The following is a 24,198-nucleotide window of genomic DNA, read 5'->3' on the forward strand; positions in this document are numbered from 1 at the left end:
ATAAATAAATAAATAAATACCCACCAATACAAATACCTAAGGAAGTAAATTTGGGAAATGCTATGAATTCACAAATCAGATACAAACCGCTTGCTCCAGGCCTAAAACACAAATCAAGGTGAGCATACAGTAAACTTAAAAGAAAGAAAGATATTAGATAATTACAACCCTTTCTTTTAGATTTTTTCTTTCATTATCATCCATAATACAGGGAAAACTCAGAATATATTTAAAGTTGGCAAATGTTCTCTGAGTTCTCCTAGCCTCATCACCAAAAAACAGTAAAAAGGAGCAGCTGACTATAACAGTGTGGTGGAGACAGCAAGAATTGGTCTACCAATAAAATTTCCAAGACAATGAACTCTACAAAGAACTTGCAGGGTGGAATACATCTACACCCACTTTCTGAAATGCTTACTCTGGTGGTTCACACACTATATGACCTTAGTTGAAAACAGCAGACACCATACCATGTTAGCAAGCTTATAAACAAAAATGTCACAATGGTTTGGAAAGGCAGTGACAGTAGATCTGAAACTGCCACTAATATAAAGCCAGTGTAGAAGAAGGGGAGCATAGGGGTCATTTTCACAGTCATCTCATTAAGAGATTTGTCCAATGGCACTATTCATAGCTCTTAAAATACTAATTACTGTTTCCTTTGTGATGTAATCACTCACAAGATTCTAGACACGGTGCGCCATGTGGCAAAAGGGTTTCTGAAAGGGAACAGTCCTTAACTACATCCATGAACTTTTAGTAGATTTGCCTCTATGAAAGGTGAGATGCTCTGTAAAGACACCATAGTAATGACCCACAAGTCAAGAACCATAATACTGTGAGTAACTCCAATTTTATTCTCTGGCTGAGAAAGATGAAATCAGGTGGATTTTACTGTCCTTTTAGAAGTAAAAATTAATCATATGTGTGTTGTACTTCATAAAATTATATTAATATCTCTGCATTAGTATCTATATTGATATCTCTCCAATATCTCTATATTGGACATTAACTATTTGCTTATATCTTTATGGTAATAAGATGTCATATAGTTCTGCAGAGTATTGTTTTAACAAGACTAAAGTTTGGATGGGGGCAGATGGCTTAGTTGTACAATGACAGAGGATATACTCTTTGCGTAGAATTCAGTACGAAAACTGCCCTCTGGTGTAGATTAGCAAATGGCCCTGGATGACAAGAAAAGAGAGGAGAGAGGAGAAAGAAACATAATAGCAATTATTGAAGAAATATACTTCTAGGCAAACTTTCACTTAAAAAATCATTGTGTCATCATTGGAGGGATGTTAGGGGAAATAAAGAAAATATGTTTAAAATGAAAACTATTGGGATCCCTGGGTGGCTCACCGGTTAAGCATCTGCCTTCGGCCCAGGGCGTGATCCTGGAGTCCCGGGATCGAGTCCCACATCGGGCTCCCTGCATGGAGCCTGCTTCTCCCTCTGCCTGTGTCTCTGCCTCTGTGTGTGTGTGTGTGTCTCTCATGAGTAAATAAATAAAATCTTTTTTAAAAAAGAAAATTATTGATCCATCAATTGGAAAAAGCAAAAATCCACAATAAGAGAGAGAGAGAGAGAGAGAACGGGAAGCAGAAATACAGGACAGACATTAGAAAAGCCTAGTTATTACTCCAGGTTTCTCAATCAGTTAGAACAATTAAATCTCCTACTATCCCTATGCTCTTAGCCAAAGAGCCAATAGAAGACAAAGCCCAACTAAATAACACTCACGAGAATAATCAGCAAAATGGGCAAGGATATGAAGGGTAAAGAAAAAGGACCAGAAGTACTGGACGGAAGAGGAGGAAGGAAAAGAAATAAAAATGTTATTGTCTAGTTTATGTTTTGAAAATTAGAAACAATAAGAGACTTGGAAGAAGGATGGAGGAAGACAAAAGCAGACACATTTTCTGAGGGAAGCAGAGGAAGATAGCCCATTCTGCACACAACACACCACATCAGACCTCTCTGTGGCAAAGCAAAGCATGTGCTTGACGTGGCTGGCTGGCTGCTACCATCGCGAGTCATCATTTCCAGCAGCAGCAGCCCCAGGATACTCATTCACTATGTGCCACCATACTGTACAAAACGCTGTCAACAGATGATTTTATTTCATCATTTTAGCAGTCATATGAACAACATCTTGTTTTTATTCCTATTCTTAGAAATGAAGAAATCGAGTCTCAGAAAGCTGGAGATACTTACACTTTTCATTGACCATTTAGACTTGATAAGATTCTGCATCCACACATTCACACACTTAAGGATTAAAATTAACCTCCCTCTTGTCTATCCAAGTTGATGGAATTCTGCATTCCCTCACCTACATAGTGATTTTAGCATATAAGATTTTATAAAAAGATACTTTCTTATGTGTTTCAATGACCATCATTTTATAATTATTCTATTGCAGCACCACCCCATATCAATGATGCAGACAATCTTCCAACTGTAATTTTTTTTATTTTTAATAAAACTTCATTAAATTTCCCCAGTAACAATAAAACTTTGAGGTGACCATTAGGACACTCTTGCAGTTGACTTTAGTAGGCCATCATTTTAATATATCCATCTAATGCTATAGCCAGTTTATCTACTCCTGACTGACTGACTTAAGGAAATTCCTCATTTTGCAGAAATCTACTGGAAAAGTAGATGTACAGTTAGGATAAAGAAAGATTAGCACTTGTTAGTAGTCAAGCCGACAGACACATACATGCATATTGATTCTTTCTTATTGAAACAGACACTAAATTTTGAAAAAGTTTATATACATGTTTAAATATATTTTGTCTTGTTTAGAAGGTGGCTTGCACAAACAGACGATGTTTGAGACTCTGATCCTTCTGAACACAAGTTTTCTCTGGTGATCTAATGTGCTTGGTCAAATCATAAAGTTGAATTATAGAGCTCCAAAGTCTATGTCAGAATGTCAGAAGATCCTTGTTTAAAAAACAGAAAGGCTATTCCCACAGTTTAAAACAACAATATATTCAGATTCATATTATGGCAAGAGTAGATAAATATACATCAATTCTATTTTCTTTTTCCCCAGAAAAAAAGGAAGAATAAAACTCCCAGTATTCCCAAGGGATTCAGTTTGGGCCAATGACCTGGAGAGGAATGCAATATACCACTTTCATGCCTGTTTCGTAAAATGCAATGTGTGACTATCCATGAAGGCAACCATGGAGACCACGTGTTGACTATGGCTGCATCGCACGACAAAGGAAAACCACCTCAAATGATAGGAGAAAAGAAACAAACCTTTACTTACTAAGCCACTGAGACTCCAGAGCTTGTTTATGATTGTACCATAAGAAAGCCCTACCTGACCCATTAAGAAAGTGGTACTGGCAATGGAGACTACCATCGTAAGACCTTTAAGATGTGCCAGTGCATCAGGTACCAAAGAATATGGTGATGTAAGTCATGAGGTAGGAAAGCAGTTGTAAAACTGTTATCAATAACTGGATAGAATCCAGCCTACTACTAAGTCAGAAGCCCTACAAAGTGGGAGGAAGGTGGGAAACAATCACAGTATTAGCGTGTACTGGCTAATATAGGCTGGATTTTGTAATGCCTTCATCACATGGAAGAGGTAAGCTCAGGAAAGAAGTAATTAGTTTGGAAAACTTTTAAATACAATTTTTATCTCAGGAACCATAATTCATTGAAGTAGCAATATTTCCAATTATATCTTTAACACTAAGGATGAACACCATCCACTAGCCAGATTTCATCAGCTGCCCTATTTTTCAGCCAGGCCTACTCCTTTTGGGTAGTAGAGGGGCAAAGACTGGAAGTGTAGAGAAAGAAATCAATTAATGCAGCCGTTACTACAAGCTTCAGAAAAAACCCTTTCTGAGGGAGTGGGTTAGAATCCATTTTTAAATAGCATTATGGCCTCTTTCAAATTTCAAAGGAATACTTTGGAATAACAATTTTCCTATCTAGAAGGAAAATAAGAAAGACCATTATCTTACAATTTTCTTGTTTAGACTATAAAGCCTTAAATAATATAAAACCAAACACAATTTTCAAATTTCCTTGAAAAATAAACCATAGATTAGGATGGAGGACTTGGACAACATGATCTGGTATTCATTTCAGTGAGATGAACTTAATTTTCTACTTTGGGAGGCAACGCATGATAGTCATTGTTTAGCATCATTCCACTTAAGCCTCAAAAATCCTCATAAAAGAAATCTTATGGGGAATTTATTTGCCTCACATTATGCCAAAGTCCTGACAAGAGAGACCTTGGACTTGGTGACCAGAAGGGTTTCCACCCTGTCCAAGGAGGAATAGATCACCATGTGGACTAGAAACCTGGTTGAAGCACAGCCAGACAAATCATGTAGGTGCTATCTGACAATACTCGAAACTGGGAAGAGGGTAAAATCTGCCATGGACCAGTCCTTAAGAGACTTCCAATCCAGAGAAAAAGATAATGAGTAAAGAGGGTAGGAGTCTACCCAGTCTACTCAGTTATTAAAAGAATCAGGGGATCTGAGGTCTAAAATGGATCCTTCCAGTGACCAGAAATGTGACTTTGGAACAAGTCACACCTCCAATATGGACCTCATGCTCTGGTTCTACAAACCGAGGAAACTGGACTGAATTATGGATTGCCAACCCAAGTACCTAGAAGGATTCAGCAGGTATTCTAAATGGAGTGTAGACCGTGGCTAAGCAAAAAACATGAGCCCTTCTGAAAGGGCAGAGGCTGGCTATCCAACTCCAGCTGATTAATGGTTTGCAGGAAGACAAGCCCAGTGTTGCCAAACTTCCAACTCTTTCGAGAGAGGCTAAAAACCAGGGGGTTTATGGAAAAACTTTTCATTTATACACATTCACACCTAATTCAATGTTTTAAGCACACTACTGCCCAAATAAAAAGTATCTACTGGTGTGGTGCAGCCTGGCAACTACATATGTCCCATAGGCAGTCATCAAACAACTACGGCTGAATAAAATAATTTCTAGGACTCCTTCCATCTTTGAAGACAAATTTAAACTCACTACCTGATAAACGGCATTTTGTTTCCTCCACCTATAATGCAGTCTCTTTCTTTTCTCTCATTTTCAGAATATTTGGGAATGAACTCCCATACACTCCCCTTGGACCCTGAAGATCTGGCTTCCCCAAGCCACCAAAACTGTGTTCCAAATGCTATCCATGATCTGCTGATGATAAACTGGAAAACAATTGCCTTGCCTTTATTCTTATTAATTTGTAGCAACTCAGACTGTTAGCAACGCCTTTTCTTGAAAGTCAGCCATAAAAAACAACAACAAAGTCTCTTCTGGCTTTTCACATGTTTCTAATCACCTTGTCCCAGATTCTTTTGTGGCCTCTTTTCCTTCTACTTCCTAAATGTGGGTGTTCCCAGAGACACAGTCCCCAGCTCTCTACTATTCTAAGTGTTTTTCCTAAGATCTCATCTGTAACTTCAGCTTCAGACATCACTAGATTCATTCATATACACAAACATCTCCAATCCTGAGAAGCTCCAATGCTCCATTTCCAATGGCCATTGGAACATTTCTCCTTGGACTCTATACCTCTTTCTTTAAGTCTGACACATTGCAAATTTATTCTCTCCAAAACTTCTCCCTGTGTTCCTTTTGTTTAAAGATTTCCCATCATTTTTCTGGCTACTCCAAGTTAAAATCTTAGTTATCTTTGACTCAACTCACCTCCACATTCCATGATCTACTCACAGTATTGGTAATGTTCATCTCTATTTCCTAAGGAAGGCTCCCACACTTACCACTTCAACCTCAGATACACCACATGCATCCTTCTGCCTTCCCCTCTCCCATCTGCATTAGGGACTGTCATCATGTTATCACATCACATCATTTCTTACTTCCATTGCCCCACAGGATAAATACCAACTTCCTGCATACGGCATTCGCACATGGTCCTTATAGCTGTCTTCCTCCTCTTCCCAATACAGAAGACCTTCTGTTCCAGTCAAATAAGTCTCATCCTTGTTCTCCATAGACTTTATTTTGTTTGTGCTGAGAATGTCCTCCCTTGTCATTTCTACCTGCTCAAAGCCTTCTCATTCTTCAAGTCCCAGCTCAACTTGCACCTTCTTCCAAAAAATTGCAAATTACCCGGGCCAAAGTGACCTCTTCCTTAAGAGTGTGTCGTGTCACCTATTCTAGGCCCTTTCATATAAGTTTCCATATAGATCTCCATTTTCCTCCCCACCAAAAAAAAAAGCAAAAACAAAAACAAAAAACCACAACACATCTCAATTAAGATTTTCACTGTTATTCTTTTTATTTATTTATTTTTTTATTTATTCATGATAGAAGGGCAGAGACACAGGCAGAGGGAGAAGCAGGCTCCATGCCGGGAACCTGATGTGGGACTCGATCCCGGGACTCCAGGATCTTGCCCTGGGCCAAAGGCAGGTGCCGAACCGCTGAGCCACCCAGGGATCCCCATTTTCACTGTTATTTCTTTGAATTTTAGGTCACTTTACCTCTTCTGTATTTTTCCTTTTTCTTTTTATCTGACTTGGCTTCATTTAGCATGACTTATGTTTAATTTGCTATTTCTTCTAGTTTCTGAAGATGAAAACTTTGAATACTTTTTAAATATAAGAATACAATAAATTTCCTTTTGATCATTTCCTTTTATTTTATGCACTTAGGTGCATCTCTAACTTTTAGTGGTGTATTTTCTTATTTATTCTATTCCAGATATTTTCTAATTTCCCTTGTGACTTCCTCTTTGGCTTCTGAGCTATTTAGAAGCATGTTCTTTAATCATAAATATCATTTTCCAGGTATCTTTCAGGTATTAATTTCTAGTTTAATTCTTGGGTGGTCAGAGAATATACTTCGTCAGATTTCAATTCATCAAAACTTTTTTGAGATTTGTCTTATAGCCCAGAATATGGTCTACTTTGATGAATGTTAAATGTCAATTAAGGCACGCTGGCTAATGGTGTTGTTTACATCTTCTACATTCTTAGATATGTTTTCTCTACTTGTTTCTCTGATTACAAAAAGAGGAGTTTTGACATCTCCCACTATAGTTATGGATTTTTCGATGCCTATCAGTTTTACTTTGGGCATTGTGAAGTCACGCTGTGCTTCAAAAGCACACTTAAAGTTGTCAAGTCTTCTTCGTACACCAACATCTTCATCAGTATGTAATGTCCCTCCAATCCTGGATATTATTTCTTGGGTGAAGTCTATTTTGTCTGATTTTAACATAGTCACTTCATTTTCTTTTGACTTATGTTTGTATGATATATCTTTTTTCATCCTTTTACTTTTCACAGATCTCTGTCTTCATATTAGTTTCTTATAGATAGCATATAGTTGCATTTTATATTATTATCTAACCTGACAATCTCTGCTTTTTAATCAGCATGTTTAGAAAAAATAGGTAATGGGCCAAAAGCAGGCACTAAACTGCTGCACCACCCAGGGATCCCTATCCCTGTCTGTTTTAAAATAACATTGTTATTTGACATACTGCATAAGAACCTTACTACCATATATTTCCAGTTCTTCTCCCTCTTACGGCTGCCTTAAAGTTGACACTATACATCTTTAACTTAGCACTGTCTGTTTTGTTTTTTTAATATTTTACTTATTTATTATGAGAGACACAAAGAGAGAGAGAGAGAAGCAGAGACATAGGCAGAGGGAGAAGCAGGCTCCGTGCAGGGAGCCCTATGTGGGACTCAATTCGGGACTCTAGAATCACGCCTTGAGCCAGAAGGCAGACGCTTAACCGCTGAGCCACCCAAGCATCCCTCACTGTCTGTTTTAGAATAATATTGGTTACTTCACATACTGTGTAAGAACCTTACTACCATATATTTCCAGTTCTTCTCTCCTATAACTTATAGTTTTGTTTTCTTATTCTATTTTTATGCATAAAATCAAATGATATTTTCACTATTTTTCTTTATCATTTAATTCATAGAGTATTAAAAATAGGTAAAAAAAAATCTTACCTTTATTTTTAACACTGAAACTCTTCATTTTATTATGAATTAAGGCCCCATCTGGTTTTATGCTTTTTCAGCAGGCAGACATTTCTTTAATATTTCTTATAGGGTAGATTTACTGGCAATGAATTCTCTCATTTTTTAATTTATTTTTTTTTCATTTTTTTTTCATTTTTTAATTTAAAACTTGTAGATGAAAAAAACCTTTTATTTAACCTTTAATTTTTGAAAGATATTTTCACTGTACATCAAATTCTGAGTTGACAGGTTTTGTCTTTCAGTACTTTAAAGATGTTACTACATTGTCTTTGGTTTTCATAGTTTCTAACAAGAGGCCTAAATAATTTTTTTTTGTTTATTGAAAGTTACAAGATGTCTTTTCCTCTGTCTTCATGAGTATCTCCTTATTCTTGATTATAATAATGTTTTAAAATTTGTGTTTGTTTTTTAAACTTATTTTTCATTTATTGTAGGTATTCTGCTTGCAATTCTCTGAGCTTCTTGGATTTGCACTTTGATATATTCCATTGTTTTTGGAGAATTCTCAAACCTTTATCTCTCCAAATATTACTTTTGCTTCATTATCTCTGTGTTCTCTTCAAGGACTCTAAATACATATATATTAGACCGTTTAATGCTGTCCCACAACTCTTGGATATTATCTTTTGGAGTTTGTTTTGTTTTGTTTTATTTTTTTTGGTTTTTTTTAGGCTTTACATTTTACTTCCAGAAAATGACATCTTGTTTTCACAAAGAGGGATGCCATCCTCTCCAAAAGAGGTTGCCTTAGCTTTTAGGGGCAGCTCTAAGGGTACACCCAACCTGTCCAAAACAAATGTCAACAGAGGTGCTTTTTAGTTACCAAAATAATAACAACAATAAATTTAATAAGCAGAACAGAAATATATAATCCTTCCAACATGTAGTGAAGCAGAGTCTATCAAGGACCTGAAGCAGTCAATGTGGTGACAGAGCAATCCTGTTTTTATTTTAAACACTTCTTCTCCACTTTGTGTTTCAGTGTGGATATTTTCTATAAGTTTTCTTGACTTATCTACAAGTTCACTCATTCTTTACTCAGCTTTATCAAGCCTATTGATGAATTTGTCAAAGGTATTCATTCTATTTTTTAAAATTTGTTTATAATTACCCATTATTAATTTAATCTTTCTTCCTAAATTTCTCATCTATACATGCATGGTGTGCACCTTTCCACCAGCTCCTTGAACATAATTATTATGATTATTTAAATACCTTTGATTATGAGACAAGATGGGAGAAAAGTGGGGGACTTCATTTTACCCCTTGAATTCAGATAGATACCTATCAAATCATTCTGATACTTGTGAATTCAACTCCAGATGTAAGAAAAGAACTGCTGGAATTCTACAAATAGAAAAGCAATGACTTTTTGCAAGGTATGAGGTGCAGAAAAGTGAATCTGAGGGGATAGATTCAAAGATAAATGGCAAGGGGAAGGAGCCTCCATAAGTGGCCACCTGAAAGCAATACAGCTCCAGAGTGTAAAATCAGAACTTTTAGAAGTCTGCTCCAGTGAGAGACATCCCCGCCTGAAAGGTGCTCAGGTGGCAAGTGAGGCAGAGTCCTGGGGGCGGGGACGACAGTGGGTCTCAGGATCCCAAGGATCCCAGGGGTCACAGACAGACAGGGGGTGCCTGAGCCACCAAGTTCCCAAGCTCTGGAGCAGGGAAACCCACTATGGTCAGTGGACTCTCAGCTCCATTTGCCATAAACATCAAACTGCAACAGGGGGCAACTTCTTTCCGTTGTGGGAGCCCTGCAAAGGGCAGTAACGTGGGGACCCCACCCCCCAGGACGGGCAGTGCAGATGTGTACCGCAGAAGTCTGCAGAGACTGGTGCACACAAAAGTGAAGACTGCAGTGAAACGCCGGGACACTTGCCCCCCGATGTTTCTAGCAGCAATGTCCACAATAGCCAAACTGTGGAAGGAGCCTCGGTGTCCATTGAGAGATGGTGGATAAAGAAGCTGTGGTTTAGGTACACAATGGAATATTACTCAGCCATTAGAAATGACAAATACCCACCATTTGCTTCGACATAGATGGAACTGGAGGGTATTATGCTGAGTGAAGTAAGTCAATCAGAGAAGGACAAACATTATATGGTGTCTCATTCATTTGGGAATACAAAAAATAGTGAAAGGGAATAAAGGCGAAAGGAGAGAAAATGAGTGGGAAATATCAGAGAGGGTGACAGAGCATGAGAGACTCCTAACTCTGGGAAATGAGCAAGGGGTAGGCAGGCAGGGGGATGGGGTGACTGGGTGACGGGCACTGAGGGGGGCACTTGACCGGATGAGCACTGGGTGTTATACTATATGTTGGCAAATCAAACTCCAATAAAAAAATATACATATATTTAAAAAAAAAAAAAGTGAAGACTACTTTCCCCTTAGGTTTTACTAAAGAGCGATGCTGGGATCTTTCAGCTCTTGGCCTGGATATTGGGTAGCCATCATTTTTATTTTCATCCTCTAAAGCAGCACAGAAAACCTTCAGGGTAAAAAAAAAAAAAAAAAAGAAAAAAAGAAAGAAAGAAAGAAAAGAAAACCTTCCTTCAGGGAACAAAAGCCACAAAGAGCAACCGGAAGCAGCTCACACTGAGCCCCACCCCCTGGCAAGCAGCAGGCCCCTCCCACAGAAGACCAGCTAGAACATCAGGCTAACACCAAATTTACCGAGCACACAGATCTACAGAAGTCCAGCACTAGAGGAAAATTGTATATAGAATTCAAGGGGTTTTTTCTCATGATTCTTTCATCTTTCAGTTTAAATGTTTCTTTCTTTTTTTCTTTTTTCCTTTTCAACTAGTTTCTTATTTTAATCAACTCTCTGTTTTGAAGTCTTTTTTTTAAGTTTTCATTTTGACATTTACATTTTATAGATATATTTTTCATTTTTGGCTTCCTTTCACTGTATTCAATTTTATTTTTATATATATCTGTTTTTCTTTCTTTACAATTGTGGGATCAAGTGTCTTATATAAAATAGACCAAAATACACCCAGGATTAAGTTGATCACCCTGTTCTGTCCACCTGGCTAATTATATTGTCTCTTTTTTCACTTTATTTTTTCTTTTTTGGTTTCAGATCTCTTCTGGTTTGTCTAGTGTATATTTTTCTGGGGTTGTGGTTGGTATTTTTATTTTTACTTTTTATTTATTTTCCTTTTTTGTTCTCTCATTATCTATTCTTCTGTGGACAAAATGACTAGAAAGTGGAATTCATCACAAAAGAAAGAACCAGAGGTAATACTTTCTGCCATAGATTCAATCAATATGGATATAAGTAAAATGTCAGATCTGGAAATCAGCCTAACGATTATAAACATACTAGCTGGGCTTCAAAAAGCATAAAAGACACTAGAGAATCCCTTGGTGCAGAAATGAAAGAACTGAAGTCTAATTATGCCAATATTAAGAATGCTTTAACTGAGATGCAGTGTAAAATGGACATTCTAATGGCTAGGGTAAATGAAGCAGAAGAGTCAGTGACATAGAAGATAAAATGTTAGAAAATAAGGAAGCTGAGTAAATGAGAGAAAAACAACTAAGGGATCATGAAGGGAGTCTTCAAGAAATCAATGATACCATAAAGTGAAACACTATTAGATTTACTGAGGTCCCAGAGGAAGAAGAGAGGGGGGACAGAAGGTATATTTGACCAAATCATAGCTGAGAACTTCCCTAATCTAGAGAAGGAAACAGGCACTGAAGTCCAAGAGACACAGAGAACCCGCCTCAACTTCAACAAAAGATGATCAACATCCCAACATAAACTAGTTAAGCTTGCATAAATTTCAGAGATAAAGAGAAAATCCTGAAAGCAGCTCCATACAAGAAGTCCTTAACCTACAAGGGTAGAAATATTTGACTACCAGCAGACCTACTAACAGAGACCTGGCAGGCCTGAAAGGGCTGGCATGATATATTCAGGGTGCTGAATGAGAAAAACATGTAGCCAAGAATGCTTTATCCAGCAAGCCTATCATTCAGAATGGAAAGAGAGATAAAGAGCTTCCAAGATAAAATGAAGCTTAAGGCATTTATGATCACTAAACCAGCCCTGCAAGAAATATTAAAGGGGATCCTGTAAGCAAAAAGGGACCCCAAACCTAACATAGACCAGAAAGGAACAGAGATAATATATAGAAACAGTGAATTTACACATAATACTATGGCACTAAATTCATATCTTTCAATAATTACTTTGAATGTAAATGGAATTAGTGCTACAATCAAAAGACAAAGGGCATCAGATTGGATAAAAAGCAAAACCTATCCATATGCTGTCAAAAAGAGACTCATTTTTTTTTTTTTTTTGTTTTTTTTTTTGTTTTTTTTTTTTTTTTTTTGAGACTCATTTTAGACCCAAAGACACTTCCAGATTGAACATGATGGAGAACCATGTATCAGTGCTAATGGACATCAAAAGAAAGCTGGGGTAGCAATTCTTATATAAGACAAATTAGATTTTAAACCAAAAATTGTAGTAATAGATGAAGAGGGACACTATATCATACTTAAAGGGTCTATTCAACAAGAAGACCTAACAATTGTAAATATTTATGCTTCTCACTTGGGAACAGCCAAATATGTAAACCAATTAATAACAAAATTAAAGAAATAAATCAATAATAGTAATATAATAATAGTAGGGGACATTAACACCCCACTCACAGCAATGGACAGTTCATCTAAGCATATCAACAAGGAAACAAGAGCATTGAATGACACACTGGACCAGATGGACTTCATAGGTATATACAGAGCATTCCATCCTAAAGCAACAGAATACTCATTCTTCTCGAGTGCACATGTAACATTCTCTGGAATAGATCACATACCAGGTCACAAATCAGGTCTCTGGATGCCTGGGTGGCTCGTGGTTGGGCATCTGCCTTTGGTTCAGGGCATGATCCTGGAGTCCCAGGATTGAGTCCTACATCAGGCTCCCTGTATGGAGCCTGCTTCTCCCTCTGCCTGTCTCTGCCCCTCTCTCTGTGTGTCTTTCATAAATAAATAAATAAAATATTAGAAAAAAATAGGTCTCAACTGGTATCAAAAGATTGGGATTATCCCCTGCATATTTTCAGAACATAATGGTTTGAAAATTACCCTCAATCCCAAGTGAGAGGAAATTTAGAAGGAAGTCAGATATTGGAGGTTAAAGAGCATCTTACTAAATAATGAATGGGTCAACCAGGCAATTAAAGAAGAATTTTTAAAATTCATGGAAACAAGTAAAATGAAAACACAACTGTTCAAAACCTTTGGGATGCAGTAAAGGCAGTCCTAAGAGGGAAGTATATAGCAATACAAGACTTTTTCAAAAAAAATTAGAAAAGTCTCAAATACACAAGCTATCCTAACACCTAAGGAGCTGAAGGAAGAATAGCAAATAGAGCCTAAACCAAAGAGGAGAAGAGACATAATAAAGATTAGAGCAGAAATCAATGAAATAGAAACCAAAAGAATGGTAGAACAGATCAATGAAACTAGAGGCTGTCTCTTGAAGAAGACTGATAAACCTCTAGATAGACTTGTCAAAAAGAAAAGACAAAGGACCCAAATTAACAAAATCACAAAGGAAAGAGGAAAAATCAGGATAGATACCAAGGAAATACAATTTTAAGTGAACAAGTATATGCCAACAAATTAGGGCAATCTGGAAGAAATGGATACATTCCTAGAAACTTATAAACTACCAAAACTGAAACAGGAAGAAACAGAAATCTGAGCAGACTCATAACCAGGAAAGAAGCCAAAGCACTAATCAAAAATATTCTAACAAATAAGAGGGCCGGATGGCTTCCCAGGGGATTCTACCAAAAATTTAAAGAATTATTACCTATTCATCTGAAGCTATTTCAAAAAATAGAAATGGAAGGAAAATTTCTAAAAATCATTCTATGAAGCCAGCATTAACCTGATCCCAAAACCAGACAAAGACCCAACCAAAAAGGAGAATTACAGACCAATATCTTTGATGAACATGGACACAAAAATTCTCACCAAGTTACGAGCCAATAGGATCCAGCAGTACATTAAGAAGATTATTCACTGGGCAGCCCCAGTGCCTCAGAGGTTTAACGCCACCTTCAGCCCAGCCTCTTGTGATTGAGTGTAGTCCTGGTGACCCAGGATTAAGTCCCATGTCGGGCTCCCTGCATGGAGCCTGCTTCTCCCTCTGCCTGTGTCTCTGCCTCTCTCTCTCTGTGTGTGTGTGTCTCTCTCATGAATAAATAAATAAAATCTTTAAAAAAAGAAGATTATTCATTGCAATGAGGCAGAATTTATTCCTGAGCTCCAAGGATGGTTCAACATCTGCGAATCAACCAATGTGATACATCACATTAACAAAAGAAAGGACAAGAATCATATGATCCTCTCAGTTGATGCAGAAAAAGCATTTGACAAAATACAGCATCCTTTCCTGATAAAAACTCTCCACAGCGTAGGGATAGAGGGAACATAACTCAAAATCATAAAAGCCAGATGCAAAAAGCCCACAGCAAATATCATTCTCAATGGGGAAAAACTGAGAACTTTTCCCCTAAGGTCAGGAAGACGACAGGGATGTCCACTCTCACCACTGCTGTTCCACATAGTACTAGAAGTCCTAGCCTCAACAATCAGACAACAAAAAGTAATAAAAGGCATCTAAATTGGCAAAGAAGTCAAATTCTCATGCTTTGCAGATGACATTATACTTCATATGGGAAACCCAAGAGACTCCACCCCAAAATTGCTAGAATTCATATAGGAATCAACAACATGGCAGGATATAAAATCAATGCACATAAATCAGTTGCATTTCTATACACTAACAATGAAACAGAAGAAAGAGAAATTAAGGAGCCAATCCCATTTACAACTGCATCCAAAACCATAAGATACCTAGGAATAAACCTAACCAATGAGGTAAAGGTTCTGTACTCTAAAAACTACAGAACACTTATGAAAGAAATTAAAGATAACACAAATAAATGGAAAAACATTCCCTGCTCATGGATTGGAAGAACAAATATTATTAAAATGTCTGTGCAATCTATACATTCAATGCAATCCCTACCAAAATACCATCAACATTTTTCACAGAGCTGGAACAAATAATCCTAAAATTTGTATGGAACCAGAAAAGACTTTAAATAGCCAAAGGAATGTTGAAAAAGAAAACCAAAGCTGGTGGCATCACAATGCCTAATGTCAAGCTATATTACAAAGCTGTGATCATCAAGACAGTGTGGTACTGGCACAAAAACGGACACATAGATTTATGGAACAGAATAGAGAACCATAAATGGACCCTCAACTCTATGGTCAACTAATCTTTGACAAAGCAGGAAAGAATATCCAATAGAAAAAAACCAGTCTCTTCAACAAATGGTGTTGAGAAATTTCGACTGCTACATGCAGAAGAATGCAACTGGACCACTTTCTTATATCACACACAAAGATAAACTCAAAATGAATGAAAGACCTAAATGTGAGACAGGAATGCATCAAAATCCTAGAGTAGAATGCAGGCAGCAACCTCTGTGACTTAGGCCACAGAAATTTTGTGCTAGACACAGCTCCAAAGGCAAGGGAAACAAGGGCAAAAGTGAACTATTGGGATTTCATCAAGATAAAAATCTTCTGCACAACAAAGGAAACAGTCAACAAAACTAAAAGGCAATCTATGGAATGGGAGAAGATATTTGCAAATGGTACATCAGATAAAGGGCTAGTATTTGAGATCTATAAAGAACTTAACCACATTCAACACCCAAAACACAAATAATCCAGCCAAGATGTGGGCAGAAGGCATGAACGGACATTTCTCCAAAGAAGACATACAAATGGTCAACAGACACATGAAAAAATGCTCCACATCAGTCAGCATCAGGGAAATACAAATCAAAACCACAATGTGGTATCATCTCACACCAGTCAGAATGGCTAAAATGAACAACTCAAGAAATGACAGATGTTCACGAGGGTGTGAACACTTACACTGTTGGTGGGAATGCAAGCTGGTAGAGCCACTCTGGAAAACAGTATGGAGGTTCCTCGAAAAGTTGAAAATAGAGCTACCCTTTGACCCAGCAATTATACTACTAGGGATTTACCCCAAAGATACAACTGTAGTAATACAAAGGGACACCTGCACCCCAATGTTTATAGCAGTAATATCCACAATAGTCAAACTACAGAAAGAGCCCAGATGTCCGTAGACAGATGCATGACTAAAGAAGATGTGGTATGGAATATTACTCAGCCATCAGAAAGGATAGGGCAGCCCGGGTGGCTCAGCGGTTGAGCATCTGCCTTCGGCCCAGGGTATGATCCTGGGGACCCAGAATCAAGTCCCATGTCGGGCTCCCTGTATGGAGCCTGCTTCTCCCTCTGCCTGTGTCTCTACCTCTCTCTCTGTGTGTCTCTCATGAATAAATAAATAAAATCTGAAAGAAGAAAGAAAGAAAGAAAGAAAGAAAGAAAGAAAGAAAGAAAGAAAGAAGAAAGAAAGAAAGAAAGAAAGAAAGAAAGAAAGAAAGAAAGAAAGAAAGAAAGAAAGAAAGAAGAAAGAAAGAAAGAATAGATACTTACCATTTTGCATGAATGTGGATGGATCTGGAGGGTGTTATGCTGAGCGAAATAAGTCAATTAGAGAAAGACAATTATCATATGGTTTCACTCATATGGAGAATATAAGAAACAGTGAAGAGTATCATGGGGAAGGGAGGGAAAACTGAATGGGACAAAATCAGAAAGGGAGACAAAACCACAAAAGACTCAACTCTGGGAAACAAAGGGTTGCAGAAGGGGAAATGGGTGGGGGGGATAGAGTAACTGGGTGACGGGCATGGAGTACTGGGTGTTATAGGCAACTAATGAAATTACTGATTTCTAAAATCTGAAACTAAGTATGTACTATATGTTGGCTAATTGAATTTAAATAAAAAAATAAAAAACAAAGTCCTTGCTTGATTGCCCCAACATCTTGATCATCTCGGCAAGACCTTTTGATTTCTTTATCTCTCGATAATAGGTTATAGTTTCTTGCTTTTTCGATTGTCTCATAATTTTTTTAAATGAGCGTCAGTCATTTTAAGTGGGATGATAGAGGCTGATGTAACTAATATTTATTTCCCTCTTTTTTCAGGCCATACGAGTGAGAAAATGAGTTAATCTAGTCAACAGCAATCTATATCTAGGTTCATTGCAGCATACCACAGGCTTCATATTCCTCTAGTGATGGGAGGCAATTGCCTGTGCTTAATGTGGAAATAGAGTGCCAGAGAGTTTTCTCAACGTCCATGCTCCACCCTCACTTTCACTCATTGCTAATTGCCAACTGCAGGGGGAAGAAGGGGTGGGACACTCTTCATGCTCTTGCCCCACCCCCCAGCTGTAAATGGCTATTGGTCCATAGTCAGTGCTAGGTTTGGTGAAGACAGGGTCCCTTTCCTCCTGGCTGAGCCTCAATCTCAGGCAGGCCTTGTGTTCCTAGAATTTAACGTACAGCTTTCTCAGTATTTCTGCCTTCCTTCCTATGGAAGCCAAACTCTGCACTACATCTGAGGTTTATCTCGGGCAGAAATTTCTTGCCCTCCCTATGCTAGCAGACCAGTGCTTGGTCTACTATGGGTTCCAGAAGCCAGGCTGCTTTCTTGTTCTTCCACAGGGATAGAGGTTTTTTTCTTCTACTCTATTTCCAGCCACAAGGGCTCTGTGAGTGGGTGCTCCTCCTAAGTGGCTTATACTTTTAATTTATAGAGGATGAAAGACCAGGAAGGCAGAGGCTTTAAGTTCTTATTGCAGAAGCCCCAGATCATCTTCTGCATGCTGATACCCCTAAAGAGGTGGTCTCTTGTCCTACCCTCACGAGCACCAGCGAAGGTGAATAGAAAACATCTTGCTAGTGAGTGAGAACTCATGTATTTCAAACTGTCATGCCAGTCCACACTTGGCCTTGTGTAGTTGGCTAAAATTTTAGCTGACCAATTCTGACCTGTTTGTGTGGCATCTCCGTCTTCCTCTAGCAGTTAGACTTCTTATTTCATGGACTTGTCATGCTTTGGAATGTAAGCTACCTCAGCTCTCTAATGGGCTCAAAAAGAGTTACAATTTTGGAGTGTATCTGAATTTTTCTCCTTGTTAGCATAAGTGTGACAGCATTCTTCCCTGGTTTCTACATTCTAGGTAAAAGTGAAACTGCTAACTTACTTTTAATACCTGGCATTTGTTTAGTTCTTTAGACCTTGAAAACTATACATAACTCTGTAAGTGTAGTCAACAAGTACTTTGAGTGCTCTGCATCATTACACAGAAAAGGTAATTCTTGTCACAACATTTAAGTCCAGATCCTCATAAATCAAGGAACTCACTTTCCTAGTGAAACTTTTTTAAAAAATAATAACAATAATGTTTCTTAACAATCAGTGTTAATAGAAAGAATACAGAATGCATTTGCATTGAATGAAACACTGCAAGGACCTTATTGTAATACTAGCAAATACATGAAAGATGTAATATTCAGTAAAAAGTGGCTTACCCTGAACCTAAACTAAAAGAATGTATTTAATAAAATTTTACATGGACCACATTTAAGTTAGTTTCATCAAAAAGATAGTCCCATAATATGAAACCCACAAGTTTCAAATAAAATGTGTTAAGTATGCCCATCTTGAAAGCAAGACAAGACCAGTTTGTTTTTAAGAGTCTACCAGAGAACAATGAGTTTTTATACTTATATACTTCTTATATTCAAAACTATAATATAATTCATTTATATTTGTAATAACTATTCTCCATACTTCTCTGTAGATTCTATGACTTAAATAACAAGTACCAGCTCACCACATTTTATTTGTTTCTTCTATTTCTATTTGTTTCTTCAATAAAAATATACTAAGTACCTACTATAAGCCATATGCTAGATATACAAAGTTAAAGAGGCATGGTTTATACCTTCAAGTAATTTAAAATCTCTGTGGGATATATATTAATATAATGCAATCATTGCTAATAAGGAAGTATAGTCAATAAGAATGATACAGCAATGGAGACATATAGTGGCAAGATATGGGAAAGAATAAGGATTATAATGGCAAATCTACCAATCTTAATGACTCTGATCAAAGAATATTAAAATTGGTGATTAACACAAAATATTTAAGGAGCAGGAAAGAGATGCCATGGTGAAAAACACAATATAAATTACCAAACTAATAATGTTTATTCATTGAGTCACAAATGAAAGTTTCACTTTAAAACGGGGACAGTAATTGGCAAACGTATAACAGTAGAAATAATCACAGAGGATTATAAAAGGTGAAATTAAATAAATCCAGATTTATTTAGAACACTAAACAAATCCAAAAATCCTTAAACTTTAAAGGCAGCCTAAATCTCAAGAGTAACTAGAATTTGGAAACCTTTGAAAAAGCTAGAATTAAAAAAAAAAAAAAATTCATCTAACTGAAACATGTTCTGATGAAAAGCAACACAAAGGAAATAGGAAATTTGTACTTTTATGAGCCAAGCCACATTAGCTGTGCTATCCTCTCTCAATATTCAACAAGCTAATTCCTGAGGGGCTGCAAGAAAGCATGCACTATATGAACCAGAAAAGTCTTTTCACCTTAAATTACAAAACAAATCTGTCCTGAAATGACTTTTAATTTTTCTTCATTTGCCATCATTAGAAAGATAAAAGCTCCCAGCTTGGCTTTGGAATAGATTCCAGATATATTAAATCCTTTAATATTTTGCCATTATCTCTAACTGTCAGCCATCTGTTATTCAAAGGATAGATTTTAAAAATGAATTAAAATGTGGGCCTCTTTTGTTTATAATTTCCTCCTCCAAGAGAATGTCTAAAATAAAAGCTCCCAGAAGCAAAGAGCTTTAATAAATTGTAGCTGAAAGAAGTGAAAATGGAAAACTTCACTGAAATTCCCATCAAGTATAAAGTTTTCATGCTCTTTCCACAAAAAAAGCAAGGGTCCAGGAACTCTCCTGACCATGACTTTCAATCAAACAAATAAGCAGCTTCTATTATCATGGCTCCTCAGAAAGTAGAAGAGAGTCAACAGCATCTTCCTAGAGTATGTTTGACAACACCATCATATTTGCAGACCTAGTGGGGTCAGGTTGAAGTCAGGCTGGGATGGTAGGTCAGCAGCCTGACTGAAACCAGCCTAATGCTGTTTCATTTAACAAAATATTGAGCATCTATTATGTCTGACTCATTGCTAAACACTTGGAATATATCAGTGAACAAAACCAAGACACCTACAATCAATGACACCTTTATTCTATGTTTAAAAAAATGACCACAGGGGCTATAATCAACCACAAAGTGAGAGGGTCAATAGAATGTATTACCTACTTACTATGTTCTGAGTACTCTTATTCTAGAGCTTTGTATGTGTGAATGATGGGATAGATCCTGTTACTATTCCTGATGCACTCTGCAGAATATTTAAACACAGAATTCAACACTGTAGTAACATCAAGCTTGGCCTACAATTCTGTCAGGATAATCGTCAGTTGAGTACCAAAGAGGTGAGAGCTTCCAGTTTTAAAACGTAATATAAAATACCCCAGTTTTGCCTTTGGATCATTTAGCATGTGGATTTTCCTCTGATTCCACTGTAGCAATGAAAAGTAGTCCAATTAAGGACCGCCTGGGTGGCTCAGTGGTTGACATCTGCCTTCAGCTCAGGGTGTGATCCTGGAGTCCTGGGATTGAGTCCCACATCCGGCTCCCTGCATGGAACCTGCTTCTCCCACTGCCTGTCTGTCTGTCTGTCTGTCTCTCTCTCTCTTTCTGTCTCTCATGAATAAATAAATAAAATCTTTAAAAAAAATAAAAGATAGTCCAATTATGACAACTAGAAAGGCAAATCAAGAAATTCTTAGGACATTTGAAGTGTCCTATGCCATTAAGAAGGATATTGTATGTGCAGAAGAAAGCTTCAGTTCGTGATCTGAAAGCATGTTATTCTGCAAAGATAAAAATCATATATCACATCTATGAGAAAACAAAATCACACAAGAGAAACCTCCTGAATAAATATTATGAATGTATGCTAAAATTCAACAAAAAAGAATCTCAACCGGGATCCCTGGGTGGCGCAGCGGTTTAGCACCTGCCTTTGGCCCAGGGCGCGATTCTGGGGACCAGGGATCGAATCCCACGTCGGGCTCCCGGTGCATGGAGCCTGCTTCTCCCTCTGCCTATGTCTTTGGCTCTCTCTCTCTCTCTCTCTCTGTGACTATCATAAATAAATTAAAAAAAAAAAAAAAAAGGAATCTCAACCCAATTCAGAAGGCTGCTGTAGGGCTCTTGAGTCTTTGCCAAGAGTTCCTACCTATCATTTTGCAATCACCAGGAGTGTCTGGCATGCTAGCTGGCACACAATGGTATAGAAGAATAGCCACTTGGCAAATTTGGTTGAACTGATCTGAAATTTCAAATTAAGAATGATTCTGTCAGGGGCGCCTGGGTGGCTCAGTGGTTGAGTGTCTGCCTTTGGCTCAGGTCGTGATCCTGGAGTCTCAGGATCCAGTCCCACATCAGGTTCCCTGCAGGAAGCCTCCTTTTCTCTCTGCCTATTTTTCTGCCTCTCTCTATGCGTCTCTCATGAATAAATAAATAAAATCTTAAAAAAGAGAATGATTTTGTGGGTGTCCCACATTCATAGAGAACAAGAGAGAGAGTGAAATAACTTCTACTATCTCACTCCTGATTCTAGGTAGTTCAGACAACTTGGGGAAAAACTCAAATTATTTATGAGTTTCATACTTTGTGCATAAAGAGACAACATCATCAAGCAGGTGAAGGAGAAATTGTATCCTGCATGAGGAGTCTACTCTAAGCTAGGATTCTTAGAGGCTTAATCAGTTGGGTCTCAAATTTTTACACATCACGAATATGATAAACTAATTTAGATTACCAGAATCTGTCCTAAAACTCAAAATAAACTGAAAGCTTCCTTTCTCTGAAATAAGCCTGACCCAAAGAAGATTTTTAAATGCTGTGGAGTTTGGAAATAGGACACTGATCTTTGTACCCAATAGAATAGGTAGCCTTAGAACTGTAACTATACAGTCTGTGTTACCATAGAATTTAGGACATTAGGCAGTCCACTGAAACTCTGCTCTCAATGGGAGCCATCCCATTGCCTCAATCTTATTTAAGTGTCAGTTCAGAGTCTAATAACTGTTTTTCTATTTTTTTTCAGCCAAACTTCATGTGCTTTGAAGATAACCCAAGGAATAATCCAAGGATAGGTTTGGTAATTTGTTTCTACTGAAATAAAACCTCTTCATTCCTTGAGACTAGTATAGCTTGTAAATGGTTTTCAAAAATTACTAGATATACATAAGTGTTAATTAACCTATGATTAATAAGATAATACTGACTTAACTCACTCACTTAGCATTACCATTGCCTCTGCCTACTGCTTCTCATACAATAGAGGAAATGCAAGTCTTAGCTAGCAGTAAATATAATCTAAACAATCACACCTAGACCACACATTCCAAAAAAGAAAATAAATGATACTAAAATGTGGAAAAGGGCATATTACATTTTTTCATAAGACTCATTGTATGATTTGTTCTTGGTTACCACTTAATTCCATGGTTGAAACTAGCACTGAAATCTCCCAACATATTTTCCATTTTAAAATAAAAACTTTTGACCTGAGTTCTATTAGAGGGCTGCCTTGAAGTACTTGAATTATTAAAAATAGTCTTAACATAGTCTTCCATGAAGTATGCATGCCTTTACAAGTTTCAATGCATTTATTTATAAGTTAACATTTTAAAAGTTTGTGTGCATGTAATGCGTCTATCTCTGAATATTTATGAGTGTACTTCCCCGTTAAGTCAGGAGACAGGAATAGAAAACTGTAAGAAACCTTCTCAATACAGTGGACATATTCAAATCTCAATTTTGAAAAAGAGGAGGGGAATGAACCCTATACCCTAATTCTTGTGTTTTTTAGCTACTTTATTGAGGTATGGTTGACTTATAGAAATGCACAGACTTGATTTATACAACTTCATGAGTTTAGAAATAAGTTTATATCCGTAAACCACCACAACAATCTATGCCGTAAACATCCATCACACCCAAAAGGTTTCTCCCACTCTTTATTTATTAGTTTTGTGTGATAAGAACACTTAATATAAGATCTACCCTCTTAGCTAATTTTAAAGTATGCAATGCAGTATTGTTTACTATAGGCTCTAGGCTGTACAGATTTCTAATTCTTATCTGTGTTTCAAGGGTCTTTTGGTTTCAGATCATTGATTTCAATTAGAGGAAACTGCCAATATTAAGTATCAGAGTTTACAGCCTATTTAGTTATAGGTCAATATAGAGAGAAAGGAGTGGCAGGAACATGTAATTCTTTGCAAGCCTTAATTTAGGCAAATTCTCAGGTCTTGTGCCAATTTATTCACACTTCTTGGAAATATGACTTCAACAGAATTAAAGGAAGAGGTCCCTGGTCAACTCTCTTTACAAAAAGAAAAAAAAAATGCTCTCATGGTTATATGATTGAAAAGGTATCAGAGAAGGAGCAATTTGAAAAAGGAGGACTTTTAGGGGGGGCTCCTGGGTGGCTCAATTGATTGAGCATCTGCCTTGGTTCAGGTCATGATCTTGGAGTCCTGGGATTGAGCCCTGAAGCCCTGCTCAGCAGGGAATCTACTGCTCCCACTGCCCCTCCCCCTGCTCGTGCCCACGCCCTCTCTCTCTCTCTCTCTGTCAAATAAATAAAATCTTTTTTAAAAAAAGAAAGAGAGGACTTTTCTTTTTCTTAAAGATGTATTTATTTATTCATGAGAGACATACAGAGAGAGAGAGAGAGAGAGGCAGAGGGAGAAGCAGGCTCCATGCAGGGAGTCCAATGTGGGACTTGATCCTGTGACTCCAGGTCTATGCCCTGGGCCGAAGGCAGGCGCTAAACCACTGAGCCACCCAGGGACCCCAGAAGAGGATTTTTCAAGTGTGCATATACTAAATGAAAAGTGACTACGATAAATCTGATCAGGATAAAATGTTCCCTTGCATTCATGACGGCTGATAGCATCAGATATCAACCTGCAATTTTCTGTTTATCTGTGACCTTCTGACTTAGAAAATATGT

At 37.4% G+C, this 24,198-nt stretch overlaps 1 long non-coding RNA gene across 6 annotated transcripts; it reads left to right on the forward strand.

The window, feature by feature from the left end:
- The first annotated feature begins 549 nt into the window (after positions 1-549).
- On the forward strand, positions 550-22,414 carry LOC102155745. 6 transcript variants are annotated; one of them, XR_005370828.1, is made up of 3 exons: positions 550-838; positions 3,071-3,616; positions 22,282-22,298. It is a non-coding gene; the product is annotated as an uncharacterized LOC102155745 (long non-coding RNA). The 6 variants fall into 6 exon arrangements; XR_005370827.1 differs by lacking the exon at positions 22,282-22,298 and adding an exon at positions 5,108-5,312; XR_005370832.1 differs by having other exon boundaries at positions 554-838; positions 3,071-3,440; positions 22,282-22,414.
- The last annotated feature ends 1,784 nt before the right edge of the window (positions 22,415-24,198 follow it).

Source organism: Canis lupus, chromosome 15 (assembly GCF_011100685.1).
Source record: "Canis lupus familiaris isolate Mischka breed German Shepherd chromosome 15, alternate assembly UU_Cfam_GSD_1.0, whole genome shotgun sequence".
Lineage (NCBI taxonomy): Eukaryota > Metazoa > Chordata > Mammalia > Carnivora > Canidae > Canis > Canis lupus.